Genomic DNA, 23,447 nt, shown 5'->3' with positions numbered 1-23,447 from the left:
CTAAGATAACACATCCTATATCTGAATCAATGAATGAACTAATCGTATGAAATACTTTTGTCTTTACATTGTTGAATGTGCTGACAACAAAATCACACAAAAAATTATCAATGGAAATCAAATGTATCAACCCATGGAGGTCTGGATATGGAGTCACACTCAAAAACAAAGTGGAAAACCACACTACAGGCTGATCCAACTTTGATGTAATGTTCTTAAAATAAGTTAAAATGAGGCTCAGTAGTGTGTGTGGCCTCCTCGTGCCCGTATGACCTCCCTTCAACGCCTGGGCATACTCCTGATGAGGTGGCGGATGGTCTCCTGAGGGCTGTCCTCCCAGACCTGGACTAAAGCATCCGCCAACGCCCGCCAACTCCTGGACAGTTTGTGGTGCAACGTGGCATTGGTGGATGGAGCAAGACAGGATATTCCCAGATGTAATCAATCAGATTTGGGTCTGGGGAACGGGCGGGCCAGTCTATAGCATCAATGCCTTCCTCTTGAAGGAACTGCTCACACACACCAGCCACATGAGGTCTAGCATTGTTGCATTAGGAGGAACCCAGGGCCCACTGCAGAAGCATATGGTCTCGTAAGGGGTCTGAGGATCTCATCTCAGTACCTAATGGCAGTGTCACGATGCCGGCTGGCAGGTAGTGGATCCTCTGTGCCAGAGAGGGATTGGCGTGGACCGTGCTAGTGGACCGGTTCTAAGCCACTACTGGTTTTCACCAGAGCCCGCCGCAAAGCGGGATGGTCTTGCTGCGGCGGTAGTGACCAGGTCGTATCCACTAGCAACGGCTCACCTCTCTGGCTGCTGAAGATAGGCGCGGTACAAGGGAGTAGGCAAAAGCAAGGTCGGACGTAGCAGAAGGTCGGGGCAGGCAGCAAGGATCGTAGTCAGGGGCAACGGCAGAAGGTCTGGAAACACAGGCAAGGAACACACAAGGAACGCTTTCACTGGCACTAAGGCAACAAGATCCGGCAAGGGAGTGCAGGGGAAGTGAGGTGATATAGGGAAGTGCACAGGTGAACACACTAATTGGAACCACTGCGCCAATCAGCGGCGCAGTGGCCCTTTAAATCGCAGAGACCCGGCGCGCGCGCGCCCTAGGGAGCGGGGCCGCGCGCGCCGGGACAGAACAGACGGAGAGCGAGTCAGGTAGGGGAGCCGGGGTGCGCATCGCGAGCGGGCGCTACCCGCATCGCGAATCGCATCCCGGCTGGCAGCGGAATCGCAGCGCCCCGGGTCAGAGGACGTGACCGGAGCGCTGCCGCGGGGAGAGTGAAGCGAGCGCTCCGGGGAGGAGCGGGGACCCGGAGCGCTCGGCGTAACAGTACCCCCCCCCCTTGGGTCTCCCCCTCTTCTTAGAGCCTGAGAACCTGAGGAGCAGACTTTTATCTAGGATGTTGTCCTCAGGTTCCCAGGATCTCTCTTCAGGACCACAACCCTCCCAGTCCACTAAAAAAAAATTTTTCCCTCTGACCTTTTTGGCAGCTAAAATTTCTTTGACCGAGAAGATGTCCGAGGAGCCGGAAACAGGAGTGGGAGGAACAGATTTGGGAGAAAAACGGTTGAGGATGAGTGGTTTGAGAAGAGAGACGTGAAAGGCATTAGGGATACGAAGAGAGGGAGGAAGAAGAAGTTTATAAGAGACAGGATTAATTTGACACAAAATTTTGAAAGGACCAAGATAGCGTGGTCCCAACTTGTAGCTAGGGACACGGAAGCGGACATATTTAGCGGAGAGCCATACCTTGTCTCCAGGGGAAAAAACGGGGGGAGCTCTTCTTTTCTTATCCGCGAACTTCTTCATGCGTGATGAAGCCTGTAAGAGAGAATTTTGGGTCTCTCTCCATATGATGGAAAGGTCACGAGAAATTTCATCCACAGCGGGCAGACCAGAGGGCAAGGGAGTAGGGAGGGGGGGAAGAGGGTGACGGCCGTACACCACGAAAAATGGGGATTTGGAGGAAGACTCAGAGACCCTGAAGTTATACGAGAATTCGGCCCATGGGAGGAGATCTGCCCAGTCATCCTGGCGGGAGGAAACAAAATGTCGCAAATAATCACCCAAGATCTGGTTAATCCTTTCTACTTGTCCATTGGACTGGGGATGATATGCAGAAGAAAAATTTAATTTAATCTTGAGTTGTTTACAGAGAGCCCTCCAGAATTTAGACACGAATTGGACGCCTCTATCCGAGACAATCTGCGTAGGCAACCCGTGAAGACGAAAAATGTGTACAAAAAATTGTTTAGCCAACTGAGGCGCAGAAGGAAGACCAGGAAGAGGGATGAAATGTGCCATTTTGGAGAATCGATCAACGACCACCCAAATAACAGTGTTGCCACGGGAAGGGGGTAAATCAGTAATAAAATCCATACCAATCAGAGACCAAGGCTGTTCGGGGACAGGCAGAGGATGAAGAAAACCAGCGGGCTTCTGGCGAGGAGTCTTATCCCGGGCACAGATAGTGCAGGCTCGCACAAAGTCCACAACATCCGTCTCCAGAGTCGGCCACCAATAGAAGCGGGAGATGAGTTGCACAGATTTCTTGATACCCGCATGACCTGCGAGATGGGAGGAGTGACCCCATTTGAGGATTCCGAGGCGTTGGCGAGGAGAAACAAAGGTCTTTCCTGGAGGAGTCTGCCTGATGGAGGCAGGAGAAGTGGAGATCAGGCAGTCAGGTGGAATGATGTGTTGCGGAGAGAGTTCAACTTCTGAGGCATCCGAGGAACGAGAGAGAGCATCGGCCCTAATGTTCTTATCGGCAGGACGAAAGTGAATCTCAAAATTAAATCGGGCAAAGAACAGAGACCACCGGGCCTGGCGAGGATTCAGCCGTTGGGCAGACTGGAGGTAGGAGAGGTTCTTGTGGTCGGTGTAGATAATAACAGGAGAACTTGATCCCTCCAGCAGATGCCTCCATTCCTCAAGTGCTAATTTAATGGCTAGAAGCTCTCGATCCCCGATGGAGTAGTTCCTCTCCGCTGGAGAGAAGGTCCTAGAGAAAAAACCACAAGTGACAGCATGCCCGGAAGAATTTTTTTGTAGAAGAACAGCTCCAGCTCCCACTGAGGAGGCATCAACCTCCAATAGGAAGGGTTTGGAAGGGTCAGGTCTGGAGAGGACGGGAGCCGAAGAAAAGGCAGACTTGAGTCGTTTAAAGGCGTCTTCTGCTTGAGGAGGCCAGGACTTGGGATCAGCATTTTTTTTGGTTAAAGCCACGATAGGAGCCACAATGGTAGAAAAATGTGGAATAAATTGCCTGTAATAATTGGCGAACCCCAAAAAGCGTTGGATAGCACGGAGTCCGGAGGGGCGTGGCCAATCTAAGACGGCAGATAGTTTGTCTGGATCCATCTGTAGTCCCTGGCCAGAGACCAAATATCCTAGAAAAGGAAGAGATTGGCATTCAAACAGACATTTCTCAATTTTGGCATAGAGTTGGTTGTCACGAAGTCTCTGAAGAACCATACGGACATGCTGGCGGTGTTCTTCTAGATTGGCAGAAAAAATTAGGATATCGTCCAGATATACAACAACACAGGAGTATAACAGATCACGAAAAATTTCATTGACAAAGTCTTGGAAGACGGCAGGGGCGTTGCACAGTCCAAAGGGCATGACCAGATACTCAAAGTGTCCATCTCTGGTGTTAAATGCCGTTTTCCACTCGTCCCCCTCTCTGATGCGGATGAGGTTATAGGCGCCTCTTAAGTCCAATTTAGTGAAGATGTGGGCACCTTGGAGGCGATCAAAGAGTTCAGAGATGAGGGGTAAGGGGTAGCGGTTCTTAACCGTGATTTTATTAAGACCGCGGTAGTCAATGCAAGGACGTAGGGAGCCATCTTTTTTGGACACAAAGAAAAATCCGGCTCCGGCAGGAGAGGAGGATTTACGGATAAAGCCCTTTTTTAGATTCTCCTGGACGTATTCGGACATGGCAAGAGTCTCTGGGGCAGAGAGAGGATAAATTCTGCCCCGGGGTGGAGTAGTGCCCGGGAGGAGGTCGATAGGGCAATCATAAGGCCTGTGAGGAGGTAGAGTCTCAGCTTGTTTTTTGCAAAAAACATCCGCGAAGTCCATATAGGCCTTAGGGAGACCGGTTACTGGAGGAACCACAGAGTTACGGCAAGGGTTACTGGGAACCGGTTTTAGACAGTTCTTGGAACAAGAGGACCCCCAACTCTTGATCTCCCCAGTGGACCAATCCAGGGTAGGGGAATGAAGTTGAAGCCAGGGAAGTCCAAGGAGAATTTCCGAGGTGCAATTGGGGAGGACCAAAAGTTCAATCCTCTCATGATGAGATCCGATGCTCATAAGAAGGGGCTCCGTGCGGAAACGTATGGTACAGTCCAATCTTTCATTATTTACACAATTGATGTAGAGGGGTCTGGCGAGACTGGTCACCGGGATGTTGAACCTGTTGACGAGAGAGGCCAAAATAAAATTTCCTGCAGATCCAGAGTCCAAGAAGGCCACTGTAGAGAAGGAGAAGGCAGAGGCAGACATCCGCACAGGCACAGTAAGACGTGGAGAAGCAGAGTAGACATCAAGGACTGTTTCACCTTTGTGCGGAGTCAGCGTACGTCTTTCCAGGCGGGGAGGACGGATAGGACAATCTCTCAGGAAGTGTTCGGTACTAGCACAGTACAGGCAGAGGTTCTCCATACGGCGTCGTGTCCTCTCTTGAGGTGTCAGGCGAGACCGGTCGACCCGCATAGCCTCCACGGCGGGAGGCACAGGAACAGATTGCAGGGGACCAGAGGAGAGAGGAGCCGAGGAGAAGAAACGCCTCGTGCGAACAGAGTCCATATCTTGGCGGAGTTCCTGACGCCTTTCGGAAAAACGCATGTCAATGCGAGTGGCTAGGTGAATAAGTTCATGTAGATTAGCAGGAATTTCTCGTGCGGCCAGAACATCTTTAATGTTGCTGGATAGGCCTTTTTTGAAGGTCGCGCAGAGGGCCTCATTATTCCAGGACAATTCTGAAGCAAGAGTACGGAATTGTACGGCATACTCGCCAACGGAAGAATTACCCTGGACCAGGTTCAACAGGGCAGTCTCAGCAGAAGAGGCTCGGGCAGGTTCCTCAAAGACACTTCGGATTTCCGAGAAGAAGGAGTGTACAGAGGCAGTGACGGGGTCATTGCGGTCCCAGAGCGGTGTGGCCCATGACAGGGCTTTTCCGGACAGAAGGCTGACTACGAAAGCCACCTTAGACCTTTCAGTGGGAAACAGGTCCGACATCATCTCCAGATGCAGGGAACATTGGGAAAGAAAGCCACGGCAAAACTTAGAGTCCCCATCAAATTTATCCGGCAAGGATAAGCGTATCCCAGGAGCGGCCACTCGCTGCGGAGGAGGTGCAGGAGCTGGCGGAGGAGATGACTGCTGAAGCTGTGGTAGTAACTGTTGTAGCATAACGGTCAGTTGAGACAGCTGTTGGCCTTGTTGCGCTATCTGTTGTGACTGCTGGGCGACCACCGTGGTGAGGTCAGCGACAACTGGCAGAGGAACTTCAGCGGGATCCATGGCCGGATCTACTGTCACGATGCCGGCTGGCAGGTAGTGGATCCTCTGTGCCAGAGAGGGATTGGCGTGGACCGTGCTAGTGGACCGGTTCTAAGCCACTACTGGTTTTCACCAGAGCCCGCCGCAAAGCGGGATGGTCTTGCTGCGGCGGTAGTGACCAGGTCGTATCCACTAGCAACGGCTCACCTCTCTGGCTGCTGAAGATAGGCGCGGTACAAGGGAGTAGGCAAAAGCAAGGTCGGACGTAGCAGAAGGTCGGGGCAGGCAGCAAGGATCGTAGTCAGGGGCAACGGCAGAAGGTCTGGAAACACAGGCAAGGAACACACAAGGAACGCTTTCACTGGCACTAAGGCAACAAGATCCGGCAAGGGAGTGCAGGGGAAGTGAGGTGATATAGGGAAGTGCACAGGTGAACACACTAATTGGAACCACTGCGCCAATCAGCGGCGCAGTGGCCCTTTAAATCGCAGAGACCCGGCGCGCGCGCGCCCTAGGGAGCGGGGCCGCGCGCGCCGGGACAGAACAGACGGAGAGCGAGTCAGGTAGGGGAGCCGGGGTGCGCATCGCGAGCGGGCGCTACCCGCATCGCGAATCGCATCCCGGCTGGCAGCGGAATCGCAGCGCCCCGGGTCAGAGGACGTGACCGGAGCGCTGCCGCGGGGAGAGTGAAGCGAGCGCTCCGGGGAGGAGCGGGGACCCGGAGCGCTCGGCGTAACAGGCAGTCAGGCTACCTCTGGCATGCACATGGAGGGCTGTGCGGCCCCCCAAAGAAATGCCACCCCACACCATTACTGACCCACTGCCAAACCGGTCATACTGGAGGATGTTGCAGGTAGTGGAACGTTCTCCACGGTGTCTCCAGGTGCACAGTGTGTGGCAGAATTATATTCAGGGGGAACAGTAGGTGGCAGTATTATATTCAGGAGGAACAGTAGGTGGCAGAATTATATTCGGGGTACAGTAGGTCGCAGTATTGTATTCAGGGGGTGCAGTGTGTGGCAGTATTATATTCAAGGGGTACAATGGATGGTAGTTTTATATTCAGGGGGTGCAGTGGGTGGCAGTATTATATTCAAGGGGTACAGTGGATGGTAATTTTATATTCAGGGGATACAGTGTGTCACAGTATTATATTCAGTGGGGACAGTAGGTGACAATATTATATTCATGGGGTACAGAAGGAGGCAGTATTATATTCAGGGGGTACAGTAGGTGGCAGTATTATATTCAAGTGGTACAGAGGATGGTAATTTTATATTCAGGGGACACAGTAGGTGGCAGTATTATATTCAGGGTTACAGTATTTAGCAGAATTATAATGATTATTGTCTTCATTCAGAGGATGAGGATCTACTGACAAAGTGAGGAGCCTATGATGTCCGGGCATCAGACTCTGCAGAGAAGATGGAGCTGGAAGAAGTCCTGACGTCTGGACCAGATGAAGAAGGAAAGAAAAGACAACAGAGAACACGTCACTCAGGTCAGTGATATCATTGTGTTTTCTCCTGACTGTCCCATCAGCTGTAGTCACTTGTAAGTTCCGCAGTAATGATGGGTGAGGCTGTACCCTAATCTATGGCTCTCCAGCTGTTGAAAAACTACAACTCCTATAATGCCTGAGGCTCTCCAGACATGATGTGAGTTATGGCTTTACAACAGCTGATTGGTGATTGGGTGATTGGTGGGGGTACTAGCAGTTGGACCCCCACCAGAAAAATGGGCTTCTTATTCTTCAATGCCTGTTTTGTCTGTCTGATCCTGCCTGTTAGTCACTTATATAATTGTGTATTCTCCTGACTGTGTCCCATCAGTGCTGTAAGTCACTGATATATTTGTGCAGCCGAGTAAGGGGTTGTCCGGGATTGGAGAAGAGGGTCGTCAGGTGGTAGAGGGGCCCAGGGCAATTTTTCGCTTTCGCTTTCGGTTTTGACTAGTGGGAAATGTTGATTTAGACCTGCAGAATTCCTCTATATTTACTATGGGGATTTACAGATTTACAAGTCGGAACAATTTTCTGACCAGCGTTTTCTAGGTGGAAATTTCCAGCCATTTATTCACAGGAATTTCTGTGAATTCAATAGTAAATAGGTCGGGTTGTGAAACTACGCCCCTTTCTGGACCAACTAGGCCTCCTTTTTAGACTTTTCACAATGTCAGGGGTGTCTGATTATCCTGGCGCACACTGTCACACACTGGTGCAGTCTGGCACAGACGTGGCAGATACTATGCGCCAGAATAACCTGACAAAAACTTATGGTCCATCCGAGAAAACCAATATGGTCCATCCGAGAAAAGATGGACCTGATCAAAGGAAATATTACTACTATTTATGGTGCCTAATACAACCTGATGGTTTGGCAGTTAAAAAAAAAATCCTGTTGACAAATGATTAATTTTTGCGCCAGTTTTGGAAACAGTGATCACAACAAACTGATCCCATAATACGTGTAAATGTATCAACTTTCAAGGATTGATGGGGTGTTTTTTATTTCCTTTACACAAGCTTCCTCTTTCTGGATCTCCAAACACATTAGAGGGAGAAAACTCTTCATTTCATGGTATTGACGTTGTGCAGTGGCTTAAAGCTGAAAATGGAAAGCAATTTGCATTGATCTGGATAGTCACCGAGGACAGGAAATCTGTAAATGCAGTATACATTTTCTGCTTACAGGAATGTCACTTGTTTCTCTTGCCCTGCAAGATGTGAAGTTAAGAGGTTTTCAGGGTTACAAGTCAAAACGGACAAATACGTTGTCCTTTTATAACCTTTTAAGTGTACAATATTTTTTGGTTTGCACATTTTACCCCAAAAAGCTCTATTTTCTGCATCTTTTACTTCCTTTGAGGTTTATCTCTGTTCACAAACATTTGGCTGGAGACTTTAATACAGAAAAATATTTCCTATGTTTGGTAAACTGTGACCTGCATATCACATGCTTTTACATTTAAAGAAGGGGAACCTTAAAGCATATGGGCACGATATATACTGATACACATAAAATGTATTGTTAGCACTTCATATGGCCACATAAAATGTGTATCAGTACTGTCAGCACTTCATATGGCCACACAACCAGATCTAGCAAGAAGATTGGAAAACTAATGTAAATGGATATCATTTTCTGTAACAGTTAATTTTTTGGGAGCAATCCATACAAAATGGTCATCAGATCCTTGTTCAGACTGAGATTTGCAGCCATACAAAGGCAAAACTATAGCTTTAATACACCTGTGTGTGGGGACCCTAATGATATGCTCATATGGCAGAATTTCTGCATGAAATTCCGCATGAAAATTCTGCGTGAATTTATAGCCAATACCCTTCAATGGGATTCCGTTGTCCCATTCACATAGCAGAATTTCCTGCAGCGGAAATTCTGCAAAAATATAAGTCTTGTCCTATAATTTTTGTTGAATTTCACAGAGGAATCCTATTGCAGTCAATGGGGCTTGAATTTCTACGGAAAGTGTGGCAAATGTGCGGAATTCGTGTAAAATTGTTGTGGAATTTGCATGCCAGTAACCCACCTTTGTGCCCACCTTTAGAAGTGTACTGAGGAATCCTACAGAATTCTGAAGGAAACTCTGCAGAAAGTTCTGCATGGATTCCGTGCGAACACCGCAAATGAAGGAAAAACACGGAATTCTGCTAAATGAATGCGGACACAGAATTTCTGCAGAAATTCTTTTGTGTGAACATACCTTAAGGCCTCATGCACACAGTTGTATTTCTGATGTCTACAACCTCTACAGTTTAATTTTAAAGGGGTAATCCGGGCAAAATCATTTTATTCCCTATCAAAAGGATAGGGGATAAGATGTCTGATCACGGGGGGTCCGCTGCTGGGACCCCCCGCAATCTCCCTGCAGCAGCCCGCATTCTATGCGGGAGCTGCGTCTCTAGTTTCGGAAATCTCGCGGTATCCGGGACTTGGAACCTGACATCACGCCACACCCCCTCCATTCATGTCTATGGGAGGGAGTGTGATGGCCATCACGCCCCCTCCCATAGACATGAATGGAGGGGGCGTGACGTCACGTCCCCAGTCCCGGATACCCGGAGGTTTTCGAAACTGGAGACGCAGCTCCCGCATAGAATGCGGGCTGCTGCAGGGAGATCACGGGGGGTCTCAGCAGCAGGCCCCCCGTGATCAGACATCTTATCCCCTATCCAAAGGATAGGGGATAAAATGTTTTTGCCCGTAATACTGTGAGTAACACAAGACCCATAGATTTTTGTGGGGGCCCTACTGTATCTCTGTGTGCCTAAACTTTATGAATTTGTAAAAGAGCGACTACCAACATTGGCTACACTTTAAAGAGAATCTATTAGCATTATACCATGCTAATGGCCGTCTGTCTCCGTTATTTCATGCCCGTTCTTAATTCCGTTCAAGCCTTTTGCAAACGGTGTCAATGGATCCCATTGATGTCAATGGGATTGTTGTACAATCCTTTGGCTGTTTGTTTGTTTTTTTTTTACAGGAAAAAATATGGTGCATGCAGTATATTTTTTTTCCCATTAAAAATTTAACATTGAAGTCTATGGGAAACGGATGTGCCTTTAATGTCATTCGTTTTCATCAGTTTTTTCCAATCCGTTTTTAATCCGTTATTACTTCAGAGCATCGTCAGAAGAGGTGTGAGCAACCAGGAAGTAGCAAGACCAAAAAGTGGAAAATATAGTATATAATTGGATGAAAAAAGGATGCCACTTGTCCTTTTTTTTTTTTTTTTATAGTCTGCCACTTGTTAGTATGGTCCGTTTAGCAGCAATAACGGGAGAATAGCGAGACGGAAAAGACTGGCCATGTGAACCTAACCTTAGAGCTGCAGATATGGGCATATATCTCATAGGGAGATAAAACACACAATACCGTCTCTTAGCTGATGACCGTTTGCAAGATTATAAAATCATGTTTTTCCTCCAAACTCAAGAGTCAGAGAGGCTGGGCTAAGATGCTGCATGATTGATGTACAAGACTTAGTGCTGGAAGCCAAACCCTTGGCATCTATCATGCAGGGAAGGGTAGAAGAAGTAAGAGACATGCAAGCTTCTGCTGAGCACTACCTCTAAAAATGTATAAAATAGCATTTTCCTTCTAAGCTCAAGAATCATAAACAGCCATCAGCTAAGGGACAGGTATCATGTTTTCCCTCTCTATCATCAATCTACCTATGTCTGGGGGAGCAAGAAAAATGTACTGCACCTTAAAATGTAGGTTTATCTCTGTTCTTGTGATCGTAATATTGACATTAAAATACATCTTTATTTTTTGACTGTATCAAATCAGTCTAAGTGGGTAACCACATTGTACCATTAGAATTTTAGGACAACAGTCTACATGTAGTATTGTTGGTAGTTCTGCTCACGCTTTGTTCGTGGTGTTAATGCTCCTTCTTTCCACTCAGATTTCTATACTATTAAATCAATTGCTTTGTTAAAGGTTAATAAAGAGAGTTAAAAAATGGCTGTATAGAATTGCTGTACAAGGATAGTGGAGACTACGCGGCATACAACAAAATGAATTTCAAGTCTTCATCTAGATGTCCAAAAAAAAACATACAGCCTTCTTATTAAGAGAGGGTCTGTAGCACAGGGCTATGCACAAGGTTACCGACAAGATGCTCAGAGATGTTTCCCTTTCATATATACAGTAGAAGTGGAAGAATTAGAATGTGGAGGATATGCAATGACAATGCAGTCTGAAGTATGAAAAGTATAAAGTGAGAGGCAAGAATCAAGTGTTATAAATAGTGGCTAACATTTCTGATATGTTTCCTTTTTTTTTTTAATTCTGTACGTAATTTTAACTCCTTAAGGATGCAGGGCATACCTGTACGTCCTGTGCCCGCTCCCCAGCTATGATGCAGACTCACGGGCTGACCCTGCTTCATAGCCAGGTGGTCCCGGTGGTTATCCACCACCGGGACCGTGGCTTATTCTGAACATCACCGATCGTGGTGATGCCCAGCATTAACTTCTTAGACACGGTGATCAAAGTTGAACGACGCGTCTAAAATGAACAAAGAAAACCTTCCCGACAGCTCAGTCGGGCTGTTCGGGACCGCCGTGGTGAAATAGCGGTGTACCTAACAGCTGAGGGGATGGGAGGAGGGCCCTTATCTGCCTCCTCGTCATCCGATTGTTGCTAGGTTACTCCAGCTATCCTCAGCAGGCTGAAGCAACCGAGCACAGATTACACTGATCAATGCTGTGCTATGACATAGCATTGAATAGTGTATGCAATCAGAAGATTGCATGTAATAGTCCTCTATGGGGACTAAAAAAATGGTTTAAAAGTAGTAAAAAAAAATAAAAAGTTAATAAAAGTGATTTAATCCCTTCCCTTATAAAAGTTTGAATCACCCCCCTTTTCCCATAAATAAAAAATAAAATATGTAAACAAAAATAAACATATGTGGTATCACCGTGTGCGTAGATGTCTGAACTATAACAATATTATGTTAATTAAACTGCACAGTCAACGGCGTATACGTTAAAAAATTCCAAAGTCCAAAATTGCGTATTTTGGTCATTTTTTATACCCTAAAAAATTTTTTACAAAGTGATCAAAAAATCCCATCAAAAGAAAAATGGTATCTATAAAAACTAGACTACGGAGCAAAAGATTAGTCCTCATATTGCCCCATATGCGGAAAAATAAAAAGGTTATAGGGGTCAGAATATGTAAATTTTAAACATACTAATTCTGGTGCATGTAGTTATCTTTTTTTTTTTAAGTAGTATATAAAAATAAATCCTACATAAATTGGGTATCATAGTAATTGTATGGACCTAAAGAATAAATATAAGGTGTCAATTTTACCGAAAAGTGCACTGCGTAGAAACGGTAGCTGCTAAAAATTACAAAATGGTGTTTTTTTATTTTGTCCCACAAATAATTTTTTTATGGTTTCGCCATACATTTTGTGGTGAAATGACCGATGTCATTACAAGTGTAAGCCTGTTAGACTGTATTTGTGGGAGGGGCATGGAGTATATAACGCCCCCTACTTACAGGTCAGGGTGTGTCGGGCGATCGGCGACTCAGCTGGTTTGTGTAGCTGCAAGTTGAGCAGGTGTTTGAATCTCCCGCCAGTGGAAACCTCTGGGGCCTGCTCTCTCTACTGGAGCCTCGCTGTCCGGGGTATTGTACGGTCAGTTACCTGGGGCAGCCCGCTGGCAACCTCCGGAAGCTTGGCCTCACCCCGGGTCAGAGGGTGTGCCACTCGCTGACTGTTAGAAACACTGTGAACACTAGCAGGCTGAGCTAAGGTCTACATAAGTAAACAAGGGGTGCTACTGCGTGTACCATATAGCAATACAAAAGCAAAGAAAAAAGTAGTACACCATATAGTGCACACCAAATCCAGTACAAAAAGTTTTATTAGAATCACAGATAATAAGTATAATCAGACCAAACAGTCCCCCCCATAAAAACATTTAAAAGGCAAAAAACAAGAGAATTGCAAGCATTAGAGGCAATGAAATATAATGCCCTAATAGGTGTTCTCCTGAACCCCACGAGTTCCAACACCCCTGAGGAAGTCACCTGTAGGTGACGGAACACGTGGGGTTCAGGAGGACACCTATTAGGACATTATATTTCATTGCCTCTAATGCTTGCAATTCTCGGCTTCTTGTCTGAGCCATTGTGGGAGTACTGATATATAGGTCGTATATGGTTTAATCTTTGCACATTGATAGTAAGTTTATTGCCATAAGTATACGTACCTAGACAGTATTGGATTGTGTATAATTTGTACATTTACGCATAGAGGTAGTTACTATACTAGAAATGTTATAGATGTCCTGTGTAGAGTCTGAGAGGCTTCCCCTGTTGTGGGAGGGCATGTTTTTTGCCTTTTAAATGTTTTTATGGGGGGGGGGGGGACTGTTTGGTCTGATTATACTTATTGTATGTGATTCTAATAAAACTTTTTGTACTGGATTGGGTGTGCACTATATGTGTACTACTCGCTGACTGTTGACTTCTTTCGCAGGCCAGTAGTCAGTGGGTGACAGCGGTGGCACCAGAGGAAGGTGACTTTATGGTAGGGTAAGTGAGACAGGGGCTGCTGGTTGGCTGCCCACAGCAATATCTTTGGGGGAATTGTCTGGTTCGGGGTTGCCGTTCTGGCCCGGTGTATTGGCATCCCGCAAGTAGCTGGAGAGAGCATGGGTAGGGCTGCGGCAATAACTGTGGGTCTCCACTGTGTTTATGTGATGCTGCCGGGTGCGCTCCGGGTCGCGGGACCACCAGCGGGAGCCACCTGGGCTAGTTTTAAATTCACTGGGCTCGCATTTATGTTTCCTTTCCCAGGAATCACTGAAGGTTAACATTGCCAGAGACATGCAGCCATTATTGTCTATTGCCATCCATTTAAAAAAAAGAGATATTTTACACTTAGTACTATTGCCCTACTTCTGTTAGCAGGTATGCGCCCAGTGCTTTTCTCTGCACATACATTCATTTCATTTATACTAAATATACCCCTCATAACATTAACGCTACTCGTAAATTCACTGCATTATACTGCTTGTATACTCATTACAATCATACTGCACGTTTGCTCATGTGTTACAACTGCACATACGGTCATGCATTTATACTGCACTCACGCTGATAGCATTTATACTGCACATACGGTCATAGCAATTATGGCATATACGGTCATGCATTTATACGGCAATCACGCGCATAGCATTTATACGGCACATCCAGTCAGACTGTTATACTGCACTCATGCTCATAGCATTTATACTGCACATACGGTCATAGCAATTATGGCACATACGGTCAAGCATTTATACGGCACTCACGCTCATAGCATGTATGACACATATGGTCATGCATCTACACGGCACTCACACTCATAGCATTTCTACTGCACATATGGTCATGCATTATACGGTGCTCACGCTCATAGCATTTATACGGCACATATGGTCATGCATTTTATCTTGCACTCACGCTCATAGCATTTATACTGCACATACGGTCATCCATTTATACTGCACTCACGCTCATAGTAGTTATACTGTACATGTGGTCATGCATTATACTGCATTCATGCTCATAGCATTATACTGCACATACGGTCATGTATTTATACTGCACTCATGCTCATAGCATTGTATACTCCACATATGGTCATGCATTATCCTGCACTCACACTCATAGTGTTTATACTGCACATACGGTCATGCATTATCCTGCACATATGGTAAAGCACTTATGTTCATAGTATTTATACGGCACATATGGCTATGCATTATACTGCACTCACGCTCATAGCATTTCTACTGCACATACGCTCATGCAGTTATGCTGCACATATGGTCATGCATTATACTGCACTCATGTCCATAGTATTTATACGGCACATACGGTCATGTATTTATACTGCACTCCCGTGCATGCACTCCCGTGCATAGTATTCTTACTGCACATACAGTCAAGCATTATACTGCACTCATGCCCATTGCATTTATACTGCACATATGGTCATGCATTCATACTACACATACGCTCATAGCGTTTATACTGCACAAACAGTCATGCAGTTATCTTGCACTCACGCTCATAGCATTCGTACTGCACATACGGTAATGCACTTACACTGCCCTCACGCTCATAGCATTTATACTGCACATTCGCATGTAGCCTTTTTCATTGCACTTACACTTACAACATTGATACTGCTACATTAATATGGTTTAAGGTGATAGGAGGTGCTCATCCCCAAGTACAGTTGTGCACCTACGTTGGAGTAGAGGACCTGCACCTATGGATCACAATATGGATTCACTCCTGTGGTTAATGTAAACAATTACATTAACTAACCCTCAAAACTGATGTAAAATTGAGACATTAGCCAGTATATCCTTATATGAAGGACACACTTGAGCCCGCACACCAACGCCAAGGTTTCTCAAGTGGTGCGGAACCTAACACAAAACCTACCTGGCCAGATAAATAAAACCAGAAATCAAATTACGGCAGCCTTAGGTCCGACTTGCAGACTGCTCCTCAGTTACCTCCAGTGTTGACTAGGCACACATACAATGGGAGGGAGGAGATAAGCTACAAGCCCCTCCCTGATTGGTTCATTTATAGCAGGCCTCACAGGTGAAACCCTAATGCTACCCAGTAAGATAAAAGGGTGCATTAGTATAAGCCTTAAATGGGTTCTCCGGTGATTGCACATCTTTTCCCCTATCCAAAGAATAGGAGATAAGATGCCTGATCGCGGGAGTCCCGCCGCTGGGGCAAAGGCATATCGGCTTATATTTGCATGAACATGGTTATAGCAGGAAACTCAACCCCAAGTGCAGTTGTGCACCTTTGCTGGGTTGGAGGTCCTGCACTTTTGAACCGTTGCCAAGGGCGATCCCCAGCAAAAATTGCATACAATGGAGGATGCCTGCAGACGGTCACAAGTACCACAATGGTATCCTGACACCAGATAAATGTGTATGTGGATGCGTTATACATGACTGACTTTAAATAATAAAATTAACGTGGTCTAAGGTGATACAAGGTGCTCAACCCCAAGTGCAGTTGTGCACTTACGTTGGAGTGGAGGACCTGCACCTATGGATCACAATGTGGTTTCACTACTGTGGTTAATGTAAACAATGACATTAGCTAACCCTCAAAACTGATGTAAAATTGAGACATTAGCCAGTATATCCTTATATGAAGGACACACTTGAGCCCACACACAAACACCAAGGTTTCTCAAATGGTGCGGGACCTAACACAAAACCTACCTGGCCAGATAAATAAAACCAACATTGACTGCACCTATGTCCATAGCAATTATATTGCACTTAACCTCATAGCGTTCATACTGCATGTACGCTTAGTTTCATTGCACTTACTCTTATAGCTATACTGCACGTACACCCATAGTATTTCATGCTGCTCTTAGCTTAAACTGCACTCTCACTCATAATTTTCATACCGCACGTACACCCATAGCATTTATACTGCATTATGCGTATAACATCTATACGGCACATATGCTCATAACATTCATCCGCACGCATGCTCATAACATTTATGCGTCTCACATGCTCATAGCATTTATACTGCAGGCATGCTCATAGCATTTATACTGCAAGCATACTCATAGCATGTATACTGCACGGACATCATAGCAGTTGTATTGCATGCACGCTCATAGCATTTATACTGCACACACACACATAGCATTTTGTGCTGGCACACTCATGGCATTGCATTGCTTGCGCTTTCATGGTTTTCATACTGCATGCATGCTCATGGCATTAATATGGCATGTACACTCATAACATTAATATAGCATGAATGCTCATAACATTAATACTGCACGTATGCTTATAGCATTAAAACTGCACGCACGCTCATAGCATTAATACTGCCCACACGCACGCTCATAGCATTTATACCGCACGCACGCTCATAGTATTCATACCTCACGCACGCTCATAATATTAATACAGCACGCACGTTCATAATATTCATACCGCACGCACATTCATAGTATTCATACCGCATGCACATTCATAGTATTCATACCGCACGCATGTCCATAATATTCATACCGCATGGACGTTCATAGTATTTATACCGCACGTACGCTTATAGTAGTTATACCGCATGTACGCTCATAGAATTTGTACCGCACGCACGTATTTACACCGCACACACGTTCATAGTATTTACACTGCACGCACGCTCATAGTATTTTTACCACACACACCCTCATAGTATTTATACTGTACCCACCCTCATAGTATTTACACTGCACGCACCCTCACAGAATTACGGCATGTATGCTCATATGATTCATACTGCTTTACGCTTATAGCAGTCATGTTCTTAGCATTTATATGGCACATAGCATTCATACTGTATGCACGCTCATAGCATTCATACTGTACGCATGCTCATAGCATTCATAATGCATGTACGCACATTGTTGTTATACTGCACATATGCTTTTAACCTTCATATTGCATATAGGCTCATAGCTTGTATATCGCACATACACCCACAGCATTTGTGCTGTTTTATGCACATAGGGTGGTGCGATACATAAGTGCATAGTTTACATGGGTCATAGGCTCATAACATTGGTGCTGTGCGTAGTGCATAGTATTTAGGTCAGGCTTACATCAAGAGCTTCCATACGGTACATATGTGCATAACAGTCATTCTATTCATACCCTCATAACATTTGTTGGTCATACGCCAGTAGCATACGTGCCAGTAGCATGTGTGCCACACGGTTGTAACATTTAGACTGTACACATGCTTGCAAGGTTCATACGCTCATAGCATCTATTCTGTACATACACTCGTAGCGTTCATGCTATACATACGTTTTGTTAGCATTCATACTGTACACGAGTTCATAGCATTCACATATAACTTAATAATTTAATTAAGCCTTGCATAACTTTAATACATACTCAGAGGTTTGTCATACATGACAGCATACATGTTAGGCCTGCCAGACCTGCAGGGGGAGGTACTGCATAATTATTGTTTCTGACATGTCTTCAGAGCAAGAATATCATGACTCATAGATGGTAGTATACCCGATATGCCTGCTATGTCTGCAGGGGGATGCACTGCGTAATTATTGTTATTTACACTTTCAGAGCATAATTTTACGAACCATAGGCGATAGTATACCCGTTATGCCTGCCACGCATGCAGGGGATGCACTGCATTTGTTGTTACTGACACCTCTTCAGAGCAACAATATCACGGCTTATATGCAGTAATAGACCTGTTACATCTGCCACGTCCGTAGGGGGATGCATTGTGTTGTTATTATTGACACATTCAGAGTATGACTTTATAAACCATCGGCGGTAGTATACCCGTTATGCCTGCCCCGCCTGCATGGGGATACACTGCAATTGTTGTTACTGACACCTCTTCAGAGCAATAATATCACAACTCATGTGGTAGCATACCTGTTACATCTGCCACGTCTGCACAGGGATGCACTGTGCAATTATTGTTACTGAAATGTTTTCAGAGCAATAATATCACGTCCTATATACGGTAGAATACTGGTTATGCCTGCCACGTCTGCAGAGAGATGCATTGTGTATTTTGCTACTAACACGTTATCATAGCAATAAGAAGGCTTTTAAGTGGCAGTAGTATCCCTGCTATGCCTGCCATGTCTGCAGGGTAAAGCACTGCCTAATTTTGTTACTGACACGCTTTCAGAACAATAATATCCTTGACAACTGGTGGTAGGGAATCAAAGGATATTGTTTGGGCTTTTTGGCCTTTTATGGGTGGGGCCCCTGCCAGAGGTTATGACTAACTAACATGTTAGTATCAGAAATCATACAGGTGCAGATTTACCATTTACAGACAATCGATCAGATGAGAAACGCGCATTGGTACGCCCCGGCACTTCAAAACAGGGAGGGTTGTCATGACGTGGTTCCTGGTATTAGATAATTGTTTGGCCAATTTCGACTAAGCGCTGGTGTTCGGATGAGGTACGTGATAATAAGTTCTTGATTACTGCCAGGTTTTTTGGCCCTTTATAGGCTTGCCCACGGTCACGGTTTTGGGCACACGTCTGACCGCTGTAAGTATGTTATTGATTGTTATCTATATTATTGTTATTTCTATTATCATGATTACTATTATAGGTGTTAGCAATACTATGTATTGTTGTTATTTATTAGTCAGGCAGTCTGTCTATGCTTGGAGCCCCAACCATAAAGTAAAATTGGTAGCACATAAAACAAGCCCTCATATAGGTCTGTAGGTGGAAAACTGAAAGCGTTATGATTTTTAGAAGGCGAGAAGGAAAAAATGAAAGTGCAAAAACTGGGTTATAAGCGGTTATATATAGGTAGAAAATATATACCAATGTATACAGATAACATCATTTCAATGGCTGGATGCGATGTCAGCTTTTCTGTATATTGCCGATCTGAATGAATGGTGACAGTTTTGAATACAATGTATCCAGCGTTTCAGTACACTGCCAATCTTAATAAATAGTAACAGTTTTTAAATGCAGTGTATCCAGCGTTAATGGTACAGTCTTTATGCACGATAGTCTTAATGCACGATGTACTAATCGTGGTGGCACAGTGTTACAGATTGTATTTGTAAGATTGGAGATAGCACTGAAAGAACGGGGTCCGGTGCACAGCACCACTCACCACTCCCGGGATCGTTCTTGGAGCCGGCTCGGCGGTGTGGCACGGAGGTGTCAGGCCTCCGGTAATGGCTGGTAGCGGTCCCCAGTAACTTGTTAGTGCTGCAGGTCTCCTCCTTCAGAAGTCCGCGGCTGGCACGGATGGCACCGGCCTAGCAGGTATGCCGTGGGTCTGTAGGTGGTGTATAGGGACAGCGCTGGTTCAGCGCTGTAATGGTGGCAGTGGTGAAAGTAGGGGCGGCGTCCCTCGTGTGAATTGGGCGCTAATGGGCACGTGGAGCAGCGGTAAGGTAGTAGTGGTCCGGAAACTGGGGACTTCCAGCAGTTGCAAGTAGAGTTCTGAATTTCGCTGGATTTATGATAATTTGAGGTAGGTATGGATAGATGCAAATATCCATACCTACCTCAAATTATCATCAATCCAGCGAAATTCAGAACTCTGCTTGCAACTGCTGGAAGTCCCCAGTTTCGGGACCACTACTACCTTGCTGCTGCTCCACGCGTGCATTAGCGCCCAATTCACACGAGGGACGCCGCTTCTACTTTCACCACTGCCACCATTACACCGCTGCACCACCGCTACACCACCTACAGACCAACGGCATACCTGCTAGGCCGGTGCCATCCGTGGACTTCTGAAGGAGGAGACCTGCAGCACTAACAAGTTACTGGGGACCGCTACCAGCCATTGGCGGAGGCCTGACATCTCCGTGCCACTGTGTAACACTGTGCCACCACGATTAGTACATCGTGCATAAAGACTATCGTGCGTAAAGACTGTACCATTAACGCTGGATACACTGCATTTATAAACTGTTACTATTTATTAAGATTGGTAGTGTACTGAAACGCTGGATACATTGTATTCAAAACTGTCACCATTCATTCAGATCGGCAATATACAGAAAAGCTGACATCGCATCCAGCCATTGGAATGATTTGCTATTGAGAGACATAGATTTTTTGACTCTTTATTAATTGAGCAGCTTACTATAATAAGGATTATTTATTCTATTTTCTACTCATTATTTTAGATGCAAGTTGTTGATTTAATATTTGATCTTATCAGTTGATTTTAGTATCCGCCTTAACAAGTGCTTATTTTTTATACATTTACTTTTGCTGTGTTTTATGTCCCTTGCAAGGGCCCTGCAGGGACAGCGAACAGTAGCTATCAATATACATATTATTTAATAAACACCTCTATTAACAACACCAGGATTATCTACTACCTTGTAGCCAAAAAAGGGATTTAAGAATAGTCATAAATATTTAAAATTCTGCAGTCTGTTTTGTTGCTGCAACAGACCATCCTGATCTGAACTTAGATCACAATGTAGTTTGCCCTAAAGTTTATAGTAGCCAGTAGTATACAGAATACCTACAGCTCATCTCTTGCTGCCGCAATTAGGCCATAGATGGCTGAAAATCCATCTTTTTAGTAGATGAGGGGGCCCACTGTAAGGCCTAGTTTTACACCAGCAAATCCCTATGCCTGACAACACCCATTATGCTGGTCTTTGCCAGAGGACAGATGTCTAAGATACTGCTAATGTGAATCCTGGGATTTGGTGTCCATAGAAATCAGTGACTGTCTAGAAGACATCTTTTTTTTAGCCTTAATCGTAGCTGAAGCAGTTTTTCAATTAACCAATATCTACATAATATTACTTAAGAATCTCAAATCCACTGCCTTGAAGTCATCTTTTTGCTGAGTTTATCTTGTTATGTAAGAGATTATCTGGAGAGGCAATGTCTGGAGAGGCTTTGGGTATTTCCCTTCATTCTGTGGGTGGTAGAAAATACAGCTCAGTTCACACATTGCAGAGTTTCGATAATAACCTTGACACCTCAGTAAAAGTGTTGATGTGTTAAAGCTATGTGTGGGAGTGTACAAAGTGTTCACTTAAAATGTGCCTATAGCACTTGACTTTAACATCAGCCCAAATGTCTCAGATCTGTCTATTTGTCTTTTTCAGGAATAACGATTATGATATTTAGATATTTAGGTCTGCCACTTAGTTTCTTAATCATAATACATAAATATATCAATGAAGATATTGCATTTGATTGCAATTTAGGTTTTATTAAAACTTATACCCAGAAGAGGCTAACCTCATAACTAACTACTGAATGCCCTTTCCCTTTGAGAATGAACATTACATGAAGTTACATGGAATGTGTCATCAAAAAATGACCCATTTTTTAAATAAAGTTTTTATGTTAAATTTATTTCTAAAAATATTTAATGTTTTTTTTTTCATGCACACTAAGCCTAATAAAATGACACTCCCTGTTTTCAGCAGTCTCCTCCTTATCACATACAGGATAACAGTGAAGACAGTGAAGAAGACGTACTATAACTGTAAATATGGCCATTACAACACTTGTGTAGATATGGTATATACCACTATATAGCCACGGTATGGTAGTATTGTGCAATACAACTGCCCATTGCCCAGATAGCTCCTCCTATGCTTCTAGATCTTTTTTTTAGAGAGAACAATCCACAGCTGGTCTGACTGAGCTATTGAGTGTGTGACCACCAACTTTGGACACATTAAGTGTATGTCCTGAAATGGAGTCAGAAGAACACTATTGGGCATGATAACAAGTGTGCCACAGAAATATCTAGACACTGGAACATATTTTTTTTAAATAAATGAATAAAATTATATTTTGAGTAATAGAGAAAATGATTTTTCATGTAACAACCCCATTAATCACACTAACTTGATTGTCTTATAATACATTAAAACAAATGTTAGAGTACATATATGCTTGTGTTATAAACACTAACAATACATATACATGTTTATTTAGTTCAATCTGTTCTATCTGTATATTACTGCCATATGCATATTAGATGTACAGATTCATCTTTACATGAATCAGGTTTCCAATATTGTAGAAATCCTCCATAAATATATCAAACAACTTGTTTGACCCAAATCGAAGAGTTGCTATCATTATGAATTTTATTAAGTTTATTTACTTGAAGGGGTTGTTTTCCTATCCGCACTGATGTTGGTCAAGTAGCTTCAGTGACTTATTAGCAAGGCTGTCAATGGGATGAGAAATCAGATGTAAGTCAATGTTATGTGACAAGCCACTAATAGAGACTTCACGTATTTTAGGTAATTCATACCTTAGAGAGAGCGTTCAGATAATAGTAATTTAATTTGCATGTCAATTCAGGAGACTGGTTAAAGTATAATTGTCCAGCTGCCACTTATAAGTAATCCAGCAATCATCCGATGTAGTCTACAAGCACACATCCCCACCTGATTATCAGCATTCACATTTATATGCTGCTAAGTGTTTGGCACATGCTTGTCTTCTAGGTCGAGTGTCTTGGCTGGGAACTTTTGGCATGCCTTACCCGCTCTCGGATACATTTTCTCACTTTACCTCATTTCCTAAAAGAGTTGACAAGAACATTTTGATGCCAAATTTTAATTAGACCACTTTCTTGGGAATAAAGAAAATTTTACCCTATTTATTGGCACTTGCTAAAGACATATTAATGACACATCCAGTGCCTAGTGGCAGATCTTTTTACTGTAAACTACTAATTGCTCTATACCCAAATGCCCACATTCTCATAATACATAAATGAGGACGTCAATTGAGGGATTAGGCAGGTGGCCATTTTTCTTTGTTTAAAAAAAAAAACTTTTCCCCCCTTAGTTACTGAAAAGTAAC

This window comes from Hyla sarda, chromosome 10 (assembly GCF_029499605.1).
Source record: "Hyla sarda isolate aHylSar1 chromosome 10, aHylSar1.hap1, whole genome shotgun sequence".
Taxonomy (NCBI): Eukaryota; Metazoa; Chordata; class Amphibia; order Anura; family Hylidae; genus Hyla; species Hyla sarda.
The sequence above is the reverse complement of the archived record's forward strand: the minus strand, read 5'-3'. Positions refer to the sequence as shown.